A 16,438-nucleotide genomic window follows, 5' to 3' on the forward strand; every position below is an offset into this window, starting at 1 on the left:
CATCTACTCTTAGCAGGTTACGTCATTCCATTATTTAATTGATGACGCTTTGCTATTTTTTGTGTTTGTGTAAAAAGGTGACATAATGATAGATATAGTAACAGAGGAGGGGAACAGTCCAGCAGAATCTGTGATACCACAAAAATAGGGATATGTTGACTCAGGACGCAGTGGGCAGCTTTATACTAAATTCCATGAAAACACAGCCTTTCAAGGCCTGTCTGTAATGTGCTGAACATCCTCAACTCCCAGGATCAGTTCTTATTGTCTGCCAAAACAGCAGCCAGGGTGCTCTCCCATCAAGGCAGGAAGAGTGAACAAAAGTTCTGCACATGCTCAGCTGCTCCTTCCTCCACTCCACACACCACATTAGGAATGATATGAGCTGCCTTCTCCACCTGCCTTGTCATGCCAAAGCATTCTAGGGTTGAACTAGTCCCCCATCACTGTGAACACTCCTTAGTGAGACGGGCGAATGGGATATTCATGGGTGCAGGTCTCTCTTATTTCTGAGTTCCAGCTCTGACATCCTATCCCATGGTGCCCATCTACCTTACTGTCGGATTCTTCAGCCCTTTTGTGTCCTGTCCCACCTCCCCACACCTCCTGCTCTCCAGAATCAAGGGCTTCATTCAGGGACACCATACCTCTCAATCTCCTGATCTCCCTAGCAGGAGCTTACTCTGGGCCAATCCATCCCTCAGCCATTTGCAGTTGTTGTGTCCTGTGAAGGCTTTCTCCTGCTCCCCCTTCCCAAATCTGCTACTGTCCCAGCCTGTCTGTCCTACTCTCTCACTGTCCCACTAAGCCTTTCTGCTTTTATTCACCATTATTCTCCCCCACGCCCAAGCCTGTCTGTCCCTGGATCTCCTCTCCTTCGAGCCTTCCCTCACACATAGTCTGTTTTAATCATAAGCTCCCCCTCTCATGTGAGGGAATGATTATATGTGAAGCCAACCAAGTGGTCTGCAGGGGGCCCTGGATGTGATTGAATTGGCACTGCTGAGCCCTTTGCAGGATACAGCACCAGTCCTTTAGTCAGGATTGCTGGGGGGCAGTGGAATTTATTAAATATGTAATTTATGTATATATTCACTTGATTCTTGCAGCCCAAAAAATTATTTGCTTGAACCTGGAAGAGATGCACTCCTCCCACTGCACTGGAATGCATTGAAAAAATCCTGGTTCCCTTTTAACAATGAATAAACTCTCCATAAGCCCCCAGGACAAACTGCAGAACTTCACTGCCACCTGTACTCTGTGTCATTATGACTCATGAGTATATTAACAATAACAACTTACAGATGCAGGTAAAACCAAGGAACAGCCCAGTTTCCTTTTGTAAAATACATCCCTTCCATTCTCTCCATCATATATTGCAAGTTGTTTAGTTATGTTTACATCAGGAAAAAAAAGTCAGCCATCCACTGTGTGCTGTCCATCTTGTGCACTGAATGAGGTCCTGGGAGGAAAAAATTAATTATAGACTGCATATGTACAAGGGATGAATTAAGGTTGCACAGCAACCATAAATATATCATTTCCTCACTTTCTTGACTTTGCAACCTAAATAATGTTCTTTTAACAATTTTGTTGTGAATAATTTTCCAGGTTTTTTAAAAGGAAAAGGGTAAAAACAACTTCTGTTATTCACAACTGTAAAAATCCCCTTCCCATCACAAAACATCAGCAGGCTTTGAACACTCAGCATTCAGTACCGCCTCAGAGGCTGCTGCTACTTGAGCAACAGGAGTAACAACATTGATAGGTGATAGTCAAGAAACCTGAAACAGCACTTTTTTAGGGTTTGGGGTTTTTTAAAAATATAAAATAGTTTGAGATCTTCATGGAGAAAACAAATAAATTTCTCTTTTCTAAATCTCACTACTTCTAACAAAAGAAAAGGGGTGGTGGTTCTTCTGCATAGTTATAACAAGGAAAAGAGATCTGATGCAATCCTGCTTTCACACATTCCACCTTTGTCTTCTTTCTAAGTAAGAGGTTCTTACGTTTATCCGTGAGATCCATGCATAGGATTTTAACACATATTTTCAGCTGTCTTGTGATTGGAAAAATATTTTCCTTCAAAAATTTCTCATGATTGTATTGTAGCTTCTAACTACCCAGCTGAATCCCTTAATAAAATTCTGTATAGCTTGGGGAGTATATTTATGGAAACCTAATTTTAATAGGTGATTTTGATTTTGTTTTTTGAGCTTCTGTGCGAATTCTAACAAGAATAGCTTAGAACCTTCTGCAGCTGACTGCCGCTGCATGAGTTAAAATATTTGCAGCACATCAAGACACAAAAGGTTTTGGAAAGTATACCATTAAATATAGATAATTCACTCATAACAAGACAGTTTGGGGGATACAAGATGTAGAGATCTCAGTGATATTATAGAATGAATACCTTGTTTATTTTCACTATATTTTACTTTTAAAGATATAATAAGCTGCCTATGCTTTAAATGCAGACTAATAGTAAAATAACCACAGAAGAAATATACCACATGCATTTACCACTTTTAGCTAGACTCTTCAGTATAGATGGATGCAAAACTCATTATTTCCAACCATCACTTTAATATCACACACTTGTAATTCTGCATGATCAATGAAAATGACAGAGCCAAAACATTAGAGAGAATTTCATTTTTATTCTATTAAAAGTATTTCTGCTGCAGCACATTCTCTCTCTCTGAATTCCTCCTGCAATTCCAGCTGACTATGATAGCCTTCACTCATGTCTAATTTTGCTGTGCATTGTTAAACTGCTGCTTCATTCTAGCCAGACAGGCCTGCCTTTCAGTGGCAGTAGAAATTAGTTATATACAGTACTATTATATACACTTATGAAGCATTTTGGGGTTCTTCAGTGTTAAAGGAGTTATGTAAATGTAACGCCACTACTAGCCCAAATTATTCCCACAGATGGAGAAAGTGAGGGGCCTGAAAACTCTGCAAATTTCAATTTCAAGGTCTCCCAGTTGATTGTTCCACTGAGTGAGTGGAGTACGTTAAGAGGGATGGCCTCAGGAAGTCATTTTAGAAAGAAGAAATGCACTCCACCTGCCCCAGGCCACCATTACAAACCCAAGTGAACATGAGCTCTCCCAATTCCCCTAACAGCGGTGCTGTCATGGGAACCCAACCTACAGCTTCTTGCACATATATGCTCATAATAGGGGTGGTGTGCCAATGTGCAAAACAGCCATATTCTTGTCCACTCCAGTTTATAACACACACTCACTCCAGAAAAAGTGATAGAAGCAGCTACCGTGCAGCCATGGCTGATCTGTTTCCTTCTTGGCTTGTGAAAGAGAGTGGGGAACATCTAGGGCCAATGCTGACAGTTATTGTCAGTATTTCATTTTAAGAAGGAATTCATGCAATATCTTTCCAGTTCTAGAGAAGCCTTCACTTGATGGTAGCAGCCTTGCAAAACTACCTCCTTCTTTCCAACCCTCCATTTCTAAGCAAGCTAACAGAGAAGCATTCTCTTCAATGTCACCTCTCTGTTGCCAACATCCCGGATCTTTCCTAATCCAGTTGCCAGATCTGGTCAGAGGAACAAAACACGGCTGATTGCACTGGTGGATGACCCTCTCCAATCCATAAAAGAGGGAAGTATCAGTATGTAACCCCCAAGGAGATCACCTAGAATCCTGGGACTCTGTGTGCTGCTAGCTGAGGGAGGGGGTGTCAAGGCAGACTCAGAGTCTGCCCACAACCAATAGGGATGAAGATGCCCCTCCTGCAGAGCTCAGAAGAGGGGAGAGCCCACTTTGGGGCAGGCTGGAGCCAAGGGGGAACGGGGCAGGACTGGCTGTGTGGGGAGCTGGTGAACCCAGGCCTGCATTCAGGGCTCCCCCTGAGAACTGGTCCCTGGGGACTGGGAAGCAAGATCCCTCAGCTTGAGCCCTTCCCACTCCAAGGTGTCTCCCAGTTTGTAGAGGATTGTTGGGAAAACATCCCCCAGCAGGCTGAGTTAGTCCCCAGCTCCCTAGAAGGGAGAGTCACCAGCATATGGCAAGCTCTGCTCTGGCAGCTAGTCTAGGGCCGTGGTCTGCTGTGAGTGTGCTGGAGCGCTGGGGGGGGGGGGAGACTGAAGTTTGGATTTGTGGTGTAGTTTTGTAATCTGCACCTGGAGCACTGCACCCCTTGGTGGTGAGGGGAAATCCTGGGAGCAGAAGCAGCCTGATGCCTGCGTGAAGAGGATCCCTGCCAGCAGAGACCAGCCCCTCTGCAGTGACTGAGGAGTCCAGAGTCATCTCTGAACCTGAGGATCATTCCCAGAGCGTGTGAGTGCACCTTCTTTTAGTTAGTCAGTCAGGGACATTGTTTGGGAAACCCCTGCTCCCTGAACGGCATCCTCAAGCCAGGGAGTAAGGATTTTGGGGATTTTAATAATCTGCTGCCTATTAAACCTGCAAAGGGACAGACCACCTTCTCCTATTTGTGAGCCTTTTGGGCTGTGATGAACCCAGTCAGCAACACTGCTAAACCACTGCCCAGAGATATTGTGGTCACAGGTCATCAAGGGCCCCAACAAAGTACGCGTACCAACGGGATGCTAATTTTACAATTGCTACATCAGGTCGTGTGACTGGTGATCCTAAGAACAGTGTTTTACCCTGTTATGTTATATTTGTCTCCTGTTTAATATAATGGCTGTGTAGCATATATTGTATGTGTTTGCGTTATGCCTTGAGAGTCTCCAACTATCCGGCTAGTAAATAGGAGTTATCCTGTGGTTAGAATTTTCTTCCCAAGCTGCCCTGGTGACGCTGCCAGGAAGGAGCGAGGGGGGTGGAGGCACTGTCAATTAAATTCATGGGGGGGAAGCAGATATGCCCTGCTGGATGGGTGGCAGGATCCATAAGAATCCAGGCCTGTCCATCAAAATCTATAAGCAAATTAGCATTAAAGAAGGTAACAAGGTGGAGAGGGGCGCTACAAATATGTCCATACTAAACCTGCTGGCTCTTTCTTTGCCATTTGATACTGCTTCTCTTCCCACCCCAAGAAGTGGTGGTGTGAATGGAACGACCTACAGCAGCTCAGGTCTTTCTTCTCAGACTGATCTAACAGACATAATGGGGAACTGCTCCTCTGATGCTGGACCCCTCCCATGCAGGGTTCTATAAGGCTCATTTTATTTCTCCCCCCTTTTCAATGTCTCCATAAAGACATTGGAAGAGCTAGAGAGACAGCAGGATCTGACGTGTCAATTGTATGTAAAAGAAACCCAGCTCTATATCTTCTTTGCATCAAACGAAAACAAAACTCTTTCCAAGCTTTGACTGCTTTTCCGTGTTCAGTACATGAAATGAAGAGGCCATGGCCAAAACTGAACCTTAACAAGGCTGAAGTGGTGGAAAGGGGACACATCTTGATGAACCCTTCTCTTTCGTAACAATCCCATCCGTTGAAGGCATCTGACCTCAGAATAGGCAGGACCCTGGAACTAACATCCCTAATCTTGAGGAAAGTGCCACTGTATCTGTAATTGCTTCAAGTGGTCAAAACCGTGGTTTATGTCTCACTTAAAAGAGATCACCTATGGCAGCAATCTTCCCCCTGAGGATTTGGCTCAGTGCTAATTCAGAGAGAAGAATACCAGCTGTCAAATTACCAACATTACCTTCTGCAGCACTTTAATTTTTCTACATCTAACGTCCAGTTTAGCGTGGGAGATATGGTGGGCTCTCTGAACAAGGTGGTATTACTGCAGACATTGCTTTTGTCACTGCACATTAAATACTATATATGTCATTCCAAAATACATACTTGCTTTGCACTTCTGCCTCATGTTTTAAACACATTAAACAATAATAATGATTCATTTAGGTGTGGGTGTTCTAATTATTAAAGTGACATTAACTTGTCTCAGGCATACCGTAAGGATGTTAAAGATCAAGTAGTTCTAGTATAACATTGATTTTATATGAATGTGTTTAAAATATGTGAACTTGCATAGAAACTTACTAGAACCACTTGATCTTTGACATCAGCTTTATTTACTGTAAGGGCAGAATGAAATCATGGACAACCCATGATTGGAATAAATAAGAGGAACATGGCTTCCCTCTGTACAGAAAACAGCTCCCTGAAGCTGAAGCCTGAGTTCAGCATGTGGCCACTCATGAGAGATCTTACGCACTGAAATGAGAGCTTTCTGCCTCAGTTGTTTTCTGGGCATGGGTTCTGGCTTTCTGTAGCCAAAACCGATAACATTTTTGTCAGACGGTATCTCTTGGGTACAGAATTTGTCTCCTTGCAGGCAGCCCATCAAAATGCAGAGCAGCTTTCAGGCAGCATCAGCTTCTCTTCTCCCATGAAGCTTCTGTTACCTATTGTAGGTTAACCCCCCCCCCAAAAACGCTGTCTTTCAATGCTTCCCTCCGAGAGGAAAATCATCCACAGCTGAACCTCCTCCCATTTCCTTACAGCTAGGTCCTACTGCAAACTGGAGCAAGAGCAAACAAAAATGACCCCTCGTCCCCTACTCAGGGTCTATGGATCCTATCTCAGACATATTATTATAATGGTTTCCATGGGTTCACTTATTTTAACACAGCCCTTCTGCATCACTCCTGAAATCTCGCAGGCAATTTAAGTTCTCTTTCATTTTGACACTTCGGATTAAAGTGTAGGCTTTTAAACATCTCTCCTTATATTCCTTTGTTTTCAAGGGACAGCACCACGGCAGCAGCAACTCCTGTGACTGCCTTACTACTTTTTTTTTTTTAAATTACAGGCACATCTATGCAGACAATGTTATGAGGATCAAGGTGGATGATAGTAAACATACAGTACTTCCGGCCCCCACTGGGCCTTTTTCCATTTTCTTCACAGACAACCTAAACAACCTGCTGTGCACAGTACAAAAACAGTTATATCAAAAGAACATCTACAGATTAGTGTAGCAATTAACCTATACAGTAGCACCCTATGGTGAAACAACTTTAATCTTTTTTCCATATGCACAAATTACGCCTCACATAAAGGATCTTTCCAGTGAAACTAAGGAACCACACTCGACAGTTTCTTTGGCATTCCAGATATTTAATAAAAATCCTTCCTTGCAGATGAGTTTTGCACAATGTGTTACGATTGTTTAAGCGTTGGGCTTATTTAAAAAGTGTTACTCCAGTTATTGTACTTCCCAAGGTGTAATGCTGTCAGAAATGGCTGTTTGGGGCACAAACAATATAGTAACTTCATGAACAGTTTATTTTACAAGAATTTCTTTGATGTAAGTGTGGTTTAAATATATGAATTTATTGCATCTCAGTAAAATTATGTGATCTTCAATGATGGCCTTCCTTTCGGCAAGGCTGAACCTAGTCAATGTCACAGGGATAATTAGAACATCCACAGGTACATTCAGCAAGATATTTTTTAAGAAAAAAGTTGAGACACTGTATAATTCCTCCAACATCAGTGCATAAGCCAACCACTAACAGACAAGGGTTATTTATAAACTTCCTTATAGGCAGGTTATTCTGTAATAGTTCACTTCAGGATTTTTTGAACCATCCTCAGAAGCGTTTGGTCCTGTCACAGTCACAGACAGGACACTGGATGAGATGGACCACTGGTCTATTCCAGTATGGCAATTCCTGTGTTCCCAAATGTGAGCCTAGTGTTTCCCATGCTACCTTCCAGCTTAAAGGGTAAAATTATCCTCTCTGAATCTCACTACATATTGTGCACATCTGGCACTCCTTCTCCAGACTAGGAGCATAGCTATGCGCCAGAGAGTAGAACAGAAGAGGGGGGAAATTAACTTATTTTCTTTCCAGAGCAGGGAGGATCAAAGAAGAAATAGTGACAGAGAGTCGCAGTTCCTTGGCTGGATCTTCTCCTACAGCAGCAGTTATGTGCTGCCCCCTATGCAAAGTTGAGTATAATAAAAGACCAGTCTAGCCCTTTGTGAGCAGTTTGTGCTGATGTATAGTGTATTATTATATAATAAAACACTAGCGTTTGGTCTGATCTTTCTTACAGCACATCCTTCTACCTGAAACAAACAAACAAATACTAGGGAAACTATGCTATCTGGTCTCAGTCTCTAGAAAGAAGGAACAAAGTATAGAATCAGGCTTTTTGCTCTCATGGCCTTGGTAGTAGAAATCTTAGTTTTGGAATTAAGACTAAGTCACAAAAATCATGTGTCGTCTCAAAAGAGTTAAAATCATAGGGTGAAATTTGCCCCTGTTCAAAGAGCCCTCACCTAGCCTATGCACCACTTAAATCCTATTTTTGGGACTTAGGCAATGCCTAGCCCTTGTGCTAGTCCCTCTGTACAAGAGTGAGTTTCACTCTTAGTGCAGGATATCTTTACAATACCACATTTTTCAGAAGAACTCCACTTCTATTTAGACACCAAAATAAAGTGATTTAAAAAAAAAATCTGGCTACAGGTATCACAATGGGAGCTGTGAATACTGAGCACTTTTGAAAATCTGGCCTTCATCTAGGCCTAAATGGGAGCTGAGCTCTTACACAACCAGATTTATAAGTTACAAAAATAATGTTACAAGATGCCTTTCATCTGCTTAGAGGCCCTGATATGCAGTGTAGTTGGGACATGGTCTCAGTCTTGCCACTAATATATACTTTTTTTTCTTTTTTTTTTTCCCCATGGGGTATTTTTGTTTGACTGTTGCATAAATACCTTATATAGTGAGAAGTGCACACACAACTCATCTGCTAGTAACATTATCCATAAATAAATTCTGATGCCTGGAATTTTACAGATGATATATTCTCTTTATAGATATCATTCCTCCCTCCCCTCCCCTCCTCCCCCCATAAATAGACAGTAGACCGGACGGACACAGTCTCTCGACCCATAATCCTGTCGCATCCCATTGCATCCAGTTGGAATTACTCGTTTGATTAAGGGGTAAGCCTAACAATCGCTACACAAGCATCTCAGTGACACGCCTTTTATTAGCATAGGACAAAATAGCACAAACAGCATCCTGAGACGACAGCCGTAGACAATAATTCCCCCTTCTGATATTCAAACCATTCAAGGGAAAAACAATGTCTCAAATAGATTGTAGAGGCAAGGAGGCCACCACCAGCACTAAAGAAACACCTGCTAGGATAATATTGCAGAGTGGGCTACATAATTAAATAATCGGTAACTGAGAGAAAAATCATTTCTTAAGTAAAAGATGATTTTGAGAAATGCCATGTTGTGTGATTCCTAGGACTGCATGGTTAAGCATTACTAGTAATTGAAGAGTACAATACTTTGCAATCGTAGGACCTGATTCAACTGCCATTCAAGTCAATGGGAGCCTTTGCGTTGATTAAAATGGGAGTTGGGTCAGAGCCATGTAGCACAGTTTACATCGAAGTCCCAAACTAGAATCTAATCCTCATACCACCATTTTGTGGTAGATATTAGTACCCTCACTTTACATATAGGGAAACTGAAGCAAGAGGTTATGTGACATGCCTGCAGGCATTTATAGGTAAGCAGACAAACTCTCTAGTTTGTGTTGTATATTATCTAAAACCTACTGCCAGCACTGTGCTAATCTGGTGCTAATCATTTACAGCCAAATCTTACACATGGATACACACTGGTGCAACCCATTGATTTCCAATAGATTTTCCCTGCAGTAAAACAGCCGTTTGCCCTTAGATATTATTTGTTATGATTTATTATTATTTAATATGGTATCATAGGTGTTCATAGTGCTTCCCAGAAAAAAATCAATGTACATATATAAATCTTTTATGCTGTTCATTCACACTATACAAAATTTGTAAAACCCTTTGATTATCAAAGAAAAAACAGGGTTACTTACCAGTAACTGTTGTTCTTCGAGATGTGTTGCTCATATCCATTCCCATATAGGTGTGTGTGTGCTCCGTGCACAGTTTCCCGGAACTTTTTTGCCCTTAGCAGTACCGGTAGGGTCGGCTCAGGTGCCCCCTGGAGTCCCGCACCCATGTCGCAGTACATAGGGCACTGCCAACCCCATCGGCCTCCAGTCCCTTCTTTCTGCCGACTCCGACAGTGGGGATGGAGGGTGGGTGTGGAATGGATATGAGCAACACATCTCGAAGAACAACAGTTACTGATAAGTAACCCTGTTTTCTATCTTCGAGTGATTGCTCATATCCATTCCCATATAGGTGACTAAATAGCCATACCTGGACGTGGGTAGGAGTTAGTGTTGCGCCGCCCTTGCCAGGACGGCTCTGCCAAACCCTGTGTCCTCTCTCACCTGCTGTACGATGGCGTAGTGGGACGTAAAGGTGTGAACCGACGACCAGGTCGCTGCTCCGCAGATATCCTGCAGGGGCACTCTTCCCAGGAAAGCCGCGGATGAGGCCTGGGCCCTGGTCGAGTGTGCTGTTACAGCCCCTGGAAGCGGTACCTTTGCCTGCTCATAACAGGTTTTGATGCAGGCGGTGATCCAGGTGGAGTTGCACTGGGTGGAGACAGGTGAGCCTTTCATCCGATCCGCCACGAACAGCTGCGTCGACTTCCGGAAGGGCTTGGTCCTCTCAAGATAGAAGGCCAAGGCTCACCTGACATCCAGGGAGTGCCATCTCCGCTCCTCCTCCGAGCCATGTGGTTTGGGAAAAAACACAGGGAGGAAGATATCTTGATTATAATGAAACTGGGACACCACCTTCGGCAGGAAGGCCGGGTGCGGTCTCAGTCGGACCTTATCTTTGTAAAAAACCATATAGGGAGGCTCTGAGGTTAAGGCCCTTATCTCAGAGACCCTTCTGGCCGATGTAATGGCCACTAGGAAGGACACCTTCCAGGAGAGTACGAGCAATGGGCATGTCGCCAAGGGCTCGAAGTGGGTCCTGCCAGCATGGCGAGGACCAGGTTCAAGTCCCAGGGAGGCACCGGGTCACGGACCTGGGGATATAGCCTCTCCACCCCTTTAAGGAACCTAGATGACATGGGGTGTGAAAACAGGGATCTGCCCTCCATCGGCTGGTGAAAAGCCGAGATGGCCGCCAGGTGTACTTTGAGAGAGGCCAGTGCTAAGCCCTGCAGCTTCAGGTGTAGGAGGTACTCCAAAATCGCCTGTATAGGCGAGGAGCTCGGTAGGATACCCCGGGACTGAGCCCAACATGTAAACCGCTTCCATTTGGCTCGGAAGGTTTCCTGCTGCTAAGCAGGACCTGCTGCACCTGAATGGAGCAGGTTCTCTCACCCTCTGTTAACCACATAGTCTCCACGCTGTCAGGTGGAGGGAGCCCAGGTCCGGGTGGAGAGCAGGTCGTGCCGCCTCAGAAGCGGCAGGGGCGTGGCTATGGACAGGTCCAGCAATTCGCTGAACCAGTGCTGTCTCGGCCAAGCTGGGGCCATCAGTATAATGTCTGCCTTGTCTCTCTTGATTTTCAAGAGGACTCTGGATAGCAAGGGGACGGTGGGGAAAGCATACATGAGGGCCCCCGTCCATTCTATCAGGAACGCATCGGAAACAGAGCCCGGTTCGCGCCCTCGGAGTGAGGAGAACCTCAAGCATTTCTTGTTCCAGGCTGATGTGAACAGGTCCAGATGGGGAACCCCCCATCTGTGGAAGATGGAATTCACCACCTCCTGGTGTAGTGACCAATCGTGCCAGGGGAGGAACGATCTGCTGAGGCGGTCCGCCTCGTCGTTCCTGACCCCCGGGAGGTGAGAGGCAGCTATGTGGAAGTTGTGCCTCACTGCCAGGTCCCAGAGCAATGTGGCCTCCTGGCACGGGGCCGAGGAGTGTGCTCCCCCCTGCCTGTTCATATAGAACATGGCTGCCGTATTGTCCGTTAGGACCTGTACCACTCTGCCCCAGAGGAACCGGAGGAAGACCTTGCAAGCGAGGCGGACTGCTCTGAGTTCCCTGACATTGATATGCAAAGACATCTCGCTTGGTGACCAGCGCCCTTGGGTGCTGAGGTTGCCAGTGATGTGTGCTCCCCACCCCACGTCGGAAGCGTCGGTGATCAAGGTCACCGACGGTACCACCTCCCTGAAGGGAACTCCCTTCAACACCTCCCTCGGGTCCTTCCACCAAAGTAGGGAAGCCAGTACTGGGGAAGGTAAAGTGACTATCCTATTGAGAGGCTGTCTGATTGGGGCATACACTGAGGCTAGCCACATCTGAAAGGGCCTGAGTCTGAGGCGAGCTAACCGCACCACATACGTGCAGGCTGCCATGTGTCCCAACAGCTGAAGGCATCGCCTGGCTGTCGTCGTGGGGGACCTGTGAAGGTCGTCTATCAAGGCAGCCATTGCCTTGAAGCGGAGCCTTGGGAGGTAGGCTCTGGCCTGGGTGGCGTCTAGTGTGGCCCCAATTAACTCTATGCGCTGCACCGGGGTGAGAATGGACTTCTGCTCGTTGATGAGCAGACCCAGGTCGGTGCATGCTGCGCACGTGAGTTCCAGGCTGTTCCTGACATAGGCCCTGGACTTGCCCCGGATCAGCCAATCGTCCAGGTATGGGAATATCTGGACTCCCTTGCGGCGCAGATGCGCTGCCACCACCGCCATACATTTCGTAAAAACCCTGGGGGCAGACGAAAGACCAAATGGCAGGGCTGTAAATTGGTAGTGGACACCAGCTACCATGAACCTCAGGAACCTTCTGTGTCCTGGTAGGATAGAAATATGAAAATATGCGTCCTTGAGATCGAGGGCCGCATACCAGTCTCCTGGGTCTAGGGTAGGAATGATAGAGGCTAGGGAGACCATCCGAAACTTGAGGTGTCTGATAAACTTGTTCAGACAACGGAGATCTAGAATGGGCCTCAGGCCCCCCTTGGCCTTGGGGATTAAGAAATATCGGGAGTAAAACCCTTGTCCCCTTTCCCCTGGAGGAACTTCCTCCACCGCCCCCAGCTGGAGGAGGGAGCAGACTTCCTGAGTGAGGAGGCACTCGTGCAATGGGTCCCTGGAGGGGGATTGGACCGGAAGGGAGTCCGGGGGGAAGACCATGAGCTGTAGGGCATAGCCCCTGCGGACTATACCAAGGACCCATTGGTCTGAAGTGACACTTTGCCAGTGGGCGTAATACGGCTGCAATCTGTGGGCAAAGGGTTGGTCTAGAGGCAGGGGGCAAGTAAGAGTACCACCCCCTTGCGCACCGTCAAAAAGATTTTTTATTATTTTGGCCCTTATTCGAGCCTTGGGTCCCCGCCGAAGACCCCGAACGGTTACGGTGGTTAGGGCCTCGGAACCTCTCCCGACCCCTCCTGGGTTGAGCAGGTCTGGGGGGTTGCCTCGGTGGTTGAGGCTGTCACTGGGCTTGAGGCCGAGACTGTCGCCTCAAGGCCTGAGGGGTGTAGATCCCCAGGGAGCGCAGCGTGACCCTCGAATCTTTGAGGGCATGCAGCTTGTCGTCAGTTCTGTCCGAGAAAAGTCCCGCTCTATCGAAGGGAAGATCCTGGATGGTGCGCTGGGCTTCCTGGGACAGACCCGAAGACTGGAGCCACGAGGCCCTCCTCATGGTGATGGCCGATGCAATGGCCCGACTAGCAGCATCCGCCGCATCGCTGGAGGAATTGAGGGCTGCTCCTGCCACTGCAGTCCCTTCCTCTATCACCGCCATGAAATCCGCGGCCTTGTCCTGGGGCAGGACCTGCGGAAGGACCTCGGCGAGCCTCTGCAGCGAGGACCATAGGTTGAGGTTGTACCTCCCTAGGAGCGCCTGATGGTTGGTGACCCTCAGCTGCAGAGACGCCATTGTATAGACCTTCTGGCCGAAGAGGTCCAGTTTCTTGGCCTCCTTATTCTTTGGGGTGTTGGCCTGACCCCATTGTCTCTCCCTCTGGTTGATCACGTCCACCACCAGAGAGCACGGTGCAGGATGAATGTATAAGTACTCCACCCCCTCCACAGGGATGGAGTACTTCTTCTCGGCTCCCTTGGCAGTGGGAGGAACCGAGGCCGGAGTCTGCCAGAGGGACTTGGTCACCTTGAGCGCCCTCTCATGGATAGGGAGGGCTACCCTAGATGGGCCTACCATCCCCGAGGCTCCGAATAGGGGATCCTCCTCCTCAGAGAGCTCCTTGAGATCTAACCCCAGGTTGCCTGCGACTCTTCTGAGCATGTCCTGGTGAGCTCTGAAATCTGGCCACGGACCTTTGTGACCCCGGGAGGTGACATCGTCTGGGGATGAGGAGGAAGACTGAGGAATGGGCCCTGTGGAGGGGCCTTCCTCCGGATCAGATCCCTCATCCGAGGGATGATCTTTCCCCAGTTGGGACGCTAGAGGAGGTGGTGGCGGCAGCGCCGCAGATGACCGTAGTGAAGCCATCGCCTGTCCCACCTGCGTACCCCAGGGACCCCAATAAGGCCACTGCCAAGGTCCCTGGGGCCATGCTGGGGCTGGCATCAGTGCCGAGTGGGCTACCTGGTGCCGTGACCTGGAGCCGGATCCGCTGGAGCGGCGTTTGCCCCTCATCTTGGGGGAGCGGCTCCTAGAAGCCGATGACGACGGTGAGTGATGATGCCGTCGTGAGTGGTGTCAGCGCGAAGAGGAGCTGCTCGAGCCCGAGCATCTCCTGCCCCGGGACGATTTCCGACGGTACTTGCCCCCTGGAGATCGGGAGCAGTGCCGTCAGGAGGATCGGGACCGGGGTCGGTGCCGACCCGAGGAGCAGGACTGACCGCGGGATGGACTACGCATCGGTGCCCGGTGCGGCGGTGCCAAGGACGCCGGTGCCGGATGCAGCGGTGCCGAGGACTCCGGTGCCGGATGCAGCGGTGCCGAGGACGCCGGTGCCGGGTGCAGTGGTGCCATGGTGGGCAAAGGTGCAGCTGGCGGTGCCATGGACGGTGGTGGTGAAGTTGGCGGCGGTGGCAGTGCCGATGACGCGGCTGCGCCGTCGTGGACGGGACCGGGATCCGCGCCGGACTGGGTGCCGGGGATCGAGACCGGTGCCGAGGGCTGAGGTGCCGAGCCAGGCTGTCGACGGAGGATGGAGTCGTTGTCCCCCGTGAGCTCCTCGACCTTCCACGGTGCCGCGGCGTCGAGGAGCTGGACTCGGTGCCGGAGCTGGGAGGGGAGCCCACACTCTCAACCCTCCTCGACCGTCTGGGGGGAGACTTCGACTCCTGCCTCCTCCACCCACCGGGTCCACCCATTGCGGGCTTACCCCGAGACGCAGGTCCTGTCCTCGGCCGAGGGCGGGACGGAGGCGTGGGCAGACCCATGAGGGCGCGTGCCGTGGCGAACGCCTCTGGCGTCGACGGTCCCTGCAAGGGCTCTGCCCCACTCCGAGAAGTTGGGGAGGGCTCCTTGCGCGGAGATGCCGGTGCCAGAGTAGTCTCGACGGCACGTGGCTGGGGCATCTCCTGACTCCCCCGGTGCCGGGTCGGCGGTGCGGAGGAGTCCCGGTGCGCTGTCTCCCTGCGGCGCTTCGGTGCCAGCCCCTTGGTCGGTGCTGGTGGAGCGCTCCGCACCGAGGAGACGCTCGGTGCCGCAGATGACCTCGCTGGTTCGGAGACCGGACGAAGAGCGGACTCCATCAAGATAGCCTTCAGCCGCGCCTCTCTCTCCTTCTGGGTCCACGGCTTGAAGGCTCTACAAATCTTGCACTTGTCCCTGCGGTGCTGCTCCCCGAGGCATCGGAGGCAGCGTGAGTGAGGGTCACTCACAGGGACCGGCTTAGCACACTCGGTGCAAGGCTTGAAACCGGTTGAGCCAGGCATGACCCAACACGGAGAATAAACCCCTAAGGGTTTCTCAAACTAACTAACTGACTTGTACTAATATAGATGACACAACTACTAAGGGTCTGCGACTTGCAAGCAAGAAGCAAAGTTCCAACAACCGTCAACGGGCGGAAAGAAGGAACTGGGGGCCGGTGGGGTCAGCAGTGCCCTATGTACCGCGACATGGGCGCGGGACTCCAGGGGGCGCCTGAGCCGACCCTACCGGTACTGCTAAGGGAAAAAAAGTTCCGGGAAACTGTGCACGGAGCGCACACACACCTATATGGGAATGGATATGAGCAATCACTCGAAGATAGAAGTCAGATTTCTCAGCAAATGGTTATTAGGTTACCCAGTCCCCCCATAGGCACTATGTGCTTGGGTCATTCAAAAACCCTCAGCCTATCATCCATTTCTGATGCATCCACTGGAGACCTCTCCTCACCTTGGAGAATAACCCTGGCAGGTAGCAGGAGATAGTATATAGATAACCTGGTAATTTAATAGAAGTTGGTACCCAAATCTCTTCAATGGGAGCTAGGTATATATGCACTTCAGGGTGCATCAAAATCTTGACTAGAGGCTACATCCATACAAGGGAACTGTTTTGCTGGGTATGTAATTTGTCATGGAGCCCTGCCCCTGTGTGGTATGTGCTAGAGGAGGAAGAGGCTGCTTTCCCCCTGCCGGCCTACCCACACAGGAGGCATCCATCATTTAGTTGCTAGCTCTCCAAGCCTCGCT

At 48.8% G+C, this 16,438-nt stretch overlaps 1 protein-coding gene across 2 annotated transcripts in view; it reads right to left on the minus strand.

Moving 5' to 3' along the window:
* Positions 1-16,438, minus strand: part of POMGNT2 (protein O-linked mannose N-acetylglucosaminyltransferase 2 (beta 1,4-)) — a 95,923-nt gene that overhangs the window by 48,594 nt on the left and 30,891 nt on the right. Inside the window, exon 2 of one of the 2 annotated variants that reach the window (XR_010922330.1) lies at positions 1,303-1,462. The exons of the other annotated variant lie outside the window; for it this stretch is intronic. The gene's annotated coding sequence lies outside the window, so the exon portion shown is untranslated. The remainder of the gene's footprint in view (positions 1-1,302; positions 1,463-16,438) is intronic. 2 annotated transcript variants of the gene reach the window in all.

Source organism: Emydura macquarii, unplaced genomic scaffold (genome assembly GCF_026122565.2).
Source record: "Emydura macquarii macquarii isolate MOO-44397 ecotype Brisbane River unplaced genomic scaffold, CSIRO-AGI_Emac_v2 contig_2422, whole genome shotgun sequence".
In the NCBI taxonomy this organism is placed as follows: Eukaryota; Metazoa; Chordata; order Testudines; family Chelidae; genus Emydura; species Emydura macquarii.